At 30.2% G+C, this 6,954-nt stretch overlaps 1 non-coding gene across 1 annotated transcript; it reads right to left on the reverse strand.

Annotated features, from left to right (window-relative positions):
- Positions 1–2,324: 2,324 nt before the first annotated feature.
- Trnay-gua (transfer RNA tyrosine (anticodon GUA)) lies at positions 2,325–2,415 on the reverse strand. The gene is given in 2 exon segments: positions 2,325–2,360; positions 2,379–2,415. It is a non-coding gene; the product is annotated as a tRNA-Tyr (tRNA).
- Between the last annotated feature and the right edge of the window lie 4,539 nt (positions 2,416–6,954).

Below are 6,954 nucleotides of genomic sequence, written 5' to 3' on the forward strand. Positions count from 1 at the left end.
TTAATTTTTCTTTAAAGAAATTTAACGTTACTTTTAATACCTATGATATTTCTGTTTAATAAATAAGAATTCCACATTAATTAAAATATAATATTTATGCACATTTTATGATCGGGCAATGCCGGGTGGCCTGCTGGTGGATACATATATATTGTTTATTTATTTATTATATATATATATATATATATATATATATATATATATATAATGCTTTATGTTTTTTTATGTATAATTTTTATTTATTTTTTTAAATACTAAAAAGTAATTGAACAAAAATATATTCTTGACCTTTTGAGAGCAAATTATTATATCTGTTCTGATATACTTTGTAGCAGTCACAAATAAAGATCTATTTTCTCTTGCGAATCAATGCAAATCTTGCTGAGCAATTAGCTGGTAGGGCACATTGAGGTCCTGAACTGTCATCTAAGCTTCAGCCTCTGTCCCACCGACGAAATGTTGCATCCCTCTGCCTGTTCTACAAGTATTTTAATAGTGAATGCTCTGACGAACTGCAAGCACTTGTGCCCCCACGACATAAATACCCTCGACAAGCCCGACAAGCAGCTAAATCCCACCCTTACACAGTAGAGATCCCTAGATGTAAGAGAGCTTTCTACTCCAGTCGTTTCTTCCCCAGAACTGCTAGACTTTGGAATTCCATTCCAGGCCCCTGCTTCCCCAACTGTACTGACATGCAGAAGTTCAAGTGCAACGTGAACCGACATCTTGCTGCCCAACTCCCTACATAGTACCCCAGTAGCTTATGTCTCTGATAGTAGCCTCTTACACTAAAGTGGCAATGTGCCTTGTTTGGGGTGAAAATGTAATAAAAAAAAAAAGAAAAATAAAAAAAAAAGAAATCTGTCCTTTGAGGAACTTCTTTAGCTCCTTTGGGAATCATGATCAGCCATAGAGAGAAACTGACTAGCAGCGAAGCCAGCCATCTCTCTTTCACGCTAGTGCCTGTCCCCTCGAGATTCCAACATTGACAACTTTCACGGAAGATAACTGCATCCATTCTGAAACTCCTCACATTACTCACCTAAAGAGCTTTCTATTTCTTCTTTCTCTCAAACAACTAGCCCAACTTTCAACTTTAATAATCCTTTCGTTGTTTTGTTCTAAAAGAGGTTTTGTTATTTATTCCGTGCTTTTGTGTTCGACAATTAATCGTTTTATTAGAGGTGCTAACAAGCTATCTCCTGAAACTTCATCTTTTCTGACCTCAGTCAGTGATAGAGAAATCTTTCTTGGGTGAGGCAATTTTAACTTTTTGAGCCAATCGAGTGTACCCCTTTATGGAAAGCTGGATTTTCCCCATATTAAATATGGAAGACTGGCATGGAGAACAAAGAATATGAAGACAGTTTCTAATCTGTTTGACTCGACTTCCTGCGGGATGCTAAGCATGTTTCCATGTTGCAGAGACATAGATGAAAATTCCATGGAATGCTTCCAATGCAGACTATAGGTCCATAAAATGTTGTAGTCTTATTGGGAAGCTGGTAATTTGTTGATCGTTGATGTCAATCGATAGACGAACGGTGTCATTTATGTGGATGGCATCTAACTTGATGTTGAATATTTAAATATTTTCTGATTTTACAGTATATATATATATATATATATTTTTTTTTTTGATGTTTTCAAAAAGACTTTGAATAGAGAATTAACGCTAAAGTGTAGTATGAATTGTGATTGGTGGCGGGCATAAAAAATGCTGCCGTAGTTAAATCTAATTTAAAATTCTATTAAAAAAACAAAAACAAAAAAAAAAAAACGGTGCTTCTCTACTAATAGGATGAGATTTCGGAAATCATAATACTGAATTTCACATGAAAACAATGATATCTACGTATCCCTCGTATTTTTAAGATGATTATATCAAAAAATTACGAAAATCGATAAGGTAGAAAATTATTTAGTAAAGAAAATAAAATAGAATTTGATGAGAACGATCGTAAGACACAGGAGAGTTCAAAAGGGAGGTAAATTTCCGTTTCGATTTAAACAAGATGGCCGCAATTTTTGACCTGCTAACACGATTAAAGTTTTTTTTTATATAAATAATTCATTAATATTCAGGTAATTTTGACTGCATAATTTGGAAGCTACCATTGTAATTTATTAGAATTGACAAAAAAAAAAAAATCAGTAGAAACCATTGTTTGTTGTTTTTTTTTATCGACTACAAAATTTCGGCACAATAGTGTAGAAACGCAAAAAAAAAAAAAATAGTAAAATAAATAATACAGAAGAAAATAAAGATCAACGCCGAGGAAATTATATAAATAAAAAAAATAAAAAAAAAAATTTTGCCCTCTCGCGAGACGGATTCGAACCATCGACCTAAGGATTGCCATTTTTTGAAACCTCTACAGTCCTCCGCTCTGCCAACTGAGCTATCGCGAGTTAGCTGGAATTCGGCTTTCATTTTAATCGTCATATATAAATAACATGACCTAGCAAAGTAAATTTATACGTAATATATTTTTATATGCTATTTTTTATTTCTTTTTAATATATATGAGTTTCTATTAATTTTCTGAATTAAAGTAATCTAAAATATTTATTAATAAGCTTACAAAACGCGTATAGCAATATAGCATTGAATAATATATTTTATGAAGCATTGAAGCAAACATGTTAAGGCGGAATGCGTGGGAATCTCAAACTTCATCGTTTTCTTTTTTTTTTTTTTTTTTTTTTTTTTTGTCCGGCATAGAATGATTGCGATAAATAAAAAAAATAAAATAGAATCTTCTAACTGTAAATATTAATTGCAAACAAGAAAAGTGCCCGACTCGAAGTCAACAATAAACGGTGTTCGGTCAGATTTAATTCCTGACATGAAAGACTTACTGTTTTGGGTCGCTTACTCTTCTGGTTTGCCGAGTTTTGTACGAATTTTTTTATTCATTAATTTATTTATTAAGTTGTTAGATGAAAGTACAAAATAGTTAACAAATAACCTTATTAGGAATGGCTTTCTAAATAATATTTTGCAGTTTACGGACCGTGCTGAAATAACGTTGTACCTTCACCTAACACTCTAACAAATGAATTTGAGAAACTGAAACTCTCACCGAAAGTTATTAAGGATGAAGTTGAAAATCAGGAATTAAATTTAACCGAACACCGTTTGCTGCTAATTTTGAGTCGCGTACTCTTCTTCCTCCCCCCCATCCGTTTATCAAAATCATTGGATAAACTGAAATTAAAAAAATAACATGAATTAAATCGAATTGATCGTTATTAATTTTTAATTTCATTCATGTCGATTAAATTGGCAATGTTCGAGGTTCACGTGCCTCGTGTTTTATGTAAAAATCGAATTATCGAACTGATGAAACGAAACAAACATTTACAAGTTTCGAAGTTTTGAAGTTCACAAATAACAATCAATGTATTATTACGTATTATTGTGGAAATATGGCGGTTTAATACTTGGTCCGTCTTGAGATTTATACTCTGGTTACTCATTTAATAATATAAAAAAACAATAAAATAAAACCATTTTTATTGTTTGTACATATTTTTTTATATTCCGTCAAGGTTCCCAAGTTCAAAAAGATTCACATAAACAAGGTCAAAGGTTACCAGTATATAAAAGATTGTAGGTTATATTCGTTTTTTTTTTGTTTTTTTTTCAGAAAACGTTAATTCACGATGCATGCGCCCCTCCTTGGACAGACCGTTAATTTAACCTTGAAGTCCATTAAATGATGGGCATTTTATGGAAGATTATCGAACGAGACATAATCCTGCTTTCCAGTCGCGTAAATTGTTTACAGTGAAATTACGCCCAAACTTTTTATTTTATAAATGAGGACCCTAAACTAATTGTACTTTCTCTGCCATCGGCAAAATAATATTCTACTTAGGCGATTACACGGAAACACCCTGGAAAATTGTTTATATATATATATATATATATATATATATATATATATATATATATATATATATATACACCGACTTTTATACCGTATATTTCGGTTTATAGACCACCCTTAAAGTTAAAAAAAAAAAAAAAAATCATCTTTAAAAACCAATATTTCATAAGATACCGGGTGTTGCAATCTCTAGCCTAGGCTAAACAGACATGGTTTCGTGCTTTAGCAGTCCCAGTCGTCTTATACAACCGATATATGATAAATGGGTTTGTTTTACTGTACACATAGATTCGAAAAAGTTGTCAAAAAACAAATATATAACAAATAAATGTTATCAAAGGCAAGATAAGTTACTTTTCTACCCAACTGGATATGTTTTTCGTGTTTTTATTTAATGTAACATGTTTATTCATCTCGAAAAACATAGTGTTTACCGATGTATTGGAAAATTCAAAATGGCACCCGCCCGACTCTCTCTTTCTCTTTGACACGGTAAGTTTCGGAAAAGGAGTGATAAATAAAAAACTAGACAAAACACTGTTAGAAACTCGCTCAATATATGTTACCGTGACATAGGCCGATATATATTCGGTGAGTTTTTAACAGTATTTTGCATATTTTTTATTTTTAACCCCTTTTCCCAAACTTACCGTGTCAAAGAGAGAGTCGGGCGCCATTTTAAATTTTCCAATACATCGGTTGTTTTTCGAGCTGAATAAACATGTTACATTAAATAAAAACACTAAAAAATTATCCAGTTAAGTAGAAAAGTAACTTACCTTGCCTTTGATAACATTTATTTGTTATATATTTGGTTTTGACAACTTTTTCGAATGTGTACAGTAATACAAACCCGTTTGACGACATATCAACCCTTTTCAGGTTATTTAATGTCGAATGCAAAAATTTTGAAGAAAGCTTTTTTAATAGAATATATTTGTTGTTTTCAAGTCGGTTTCTATTTAATCCATAGTTGGGACCCTAACAGGTACTACCACTCCGGGTCAGAATGGACCCTTATACGCCGAAATATATCCAGTTAAGTAGAAAAGTAACTTACCTTGCCTTTGATAACATTTATTTGTTATATATTTGTTTTTGACAACTATGTGTACAGTAATACAAACCCGTTTGACGACATATCAACCCTTTTCAGGTTATTTAATGTCGAATGCAAAAATTTTGAAGAAAGATTTTTTAATAGAATATATTTGTTGTTTTCAAGTCCTGGACAGAATGGACCCTTATACACGGAAATATATAGTATATTAGGTACCCCGAACGCGCGTGCCACAGTTTTACCCCCCCCCTTTATATAACATGATGTAACTAAGTTATCACCCTAACTTTTTTACCATTTAAAAGAAGCTTCAAATAAACTGTTAATATATTTCAATTTTTTTTTTTTTTTTTTTTACAGAATATAAAAATAATGAAAATGCGAGACTAAAATCGTGTTTACATTATCGACACTTTAAAACAACGTTCCTATTTAGTGACGTTTTTGAAGCGTTTAGGTACGGACAAAAATAGGAACCTAATTTTGAAAGCCGATTTATCATAATTTTTTTGTAGGTTTCCGGCTCCTTTTTGATTGTATTTGAAAGATTAAGGACTAAACTTAATTTCCAAAAGGAAAAAAATATTTGTACACGTGAAAAAAAAAAGTTATGAAAATGTTTTCACGGCGAGCCACCTTCAAAATTTAGCTGACAATTCAGCTAAATTTTGAAATTAAATAAATTCATTGTAAAAAATCCTTTAAAGGATAAATATTAGTTTTCTGGGTCTATTTCAAAGATAATTTAGTAAAGTCCTAAGATATTGAATTAAATAAATAATAAAAATAAAAAACACCTTGTTTGTACAAAACAAATTCATTAGCCCAAAACCGAGTGATTCTGGCGTTCGTAAAACGCAACAAACTAAAATTTTGTAAACATGAAAATTACGAAGGCCCAAAATTTCAGGCAGTCGAAAGGCTGTGAAAATGACGTCATGTAATTAAAAAGAAGGAAGTTCTATTTTTTTCCCAATCGCGCATCCGTACATACTTTTTTTGAACGTTTGTATTAATTTTTGCCTTTTTTAATTTATTTTTCTATGTTCCTATTTTTAAATTAATTTTTTTTCATAATTATTGTTCAATATTATATAAAAAAAAATATGCTACGCCGAAAGTTTCACATTCTTGCGAGCAAGGAAATTATTAAAATCTTGCATATAAAAGTTATGTGAAACCCGTAATTTAAAAAGAAAAAAAGTAGAAATATATTTTACAATTATAATTTTTTTGTGTGAAAATATTAAATAAGTAATGCTTAATTCAATGGTATCAGTAGTTCGAGAAATTCATTTTTCTTTGAGTTATATAGAATTCATTAATACGGATTTAGGGGCTTTTTTTGTTATGTTCCTATAAAAATTATTGTATTTTATTTTTATTGTTACAAATTACAATGCTTTATTTATATAAAAAAAGCAAAAATAAAGTCTTGCGTTTTTTATTTACTACTGAAAACTAACTTTAATAAAGGTATTTTTTGTTTAAACAAAATAATACATTTCCACTCGGATTTAAATAAAAAATAAGCAGTTCATTATATTCCGCGATCATCATTTGATAAATACTGAAAATTTTATTAAAATTGGGTTAATTTCCTGATTTTTCGTGAATTTTTAAGTAAAGGGAGGGGTCAAAATGCTTATACATTTTGAGCATCGGCATTCATTTTACCCGTACCTACCGTAAACATATCCATGTTTTAAAAATCTAGCAAAAATCAAATAATCGTCATATTTTCCTGATATCGATATTTATTCATTATTAAATAAACTTACATAATAAAAGTAGGTTTCGTTAAATATATTAGAGGAAATATTTTGTTTTTAGGTGTTCTACCCCTCCCCCTTTATATTTCATGTTACAAAAATTAAACAATAAATGTAGGTTCATAAAAATTTCAACATTTTTTAAAGCTGAAAAGATCAAATAATTTTTTAAAAAATAGTCATTTTTATATATATATATATATATATATATACATATATATAT

Source organism: Euprymna scolopes, chromosome 5, assembly GCF_053919585.1.
Source record: "Euprymna scolopes isolate OS-2025 chromosome 5, ASM5391958v1, whole genome shotgun sequence".
In the NCBI taxonomy this organism is placed as follows: domain Eukaryota; kingdom Metazoa; phylum Mollusca; class Cephalopoda; order Sepiida; family Sepiolidae; genus Euprymna; species Euprymna scolopes.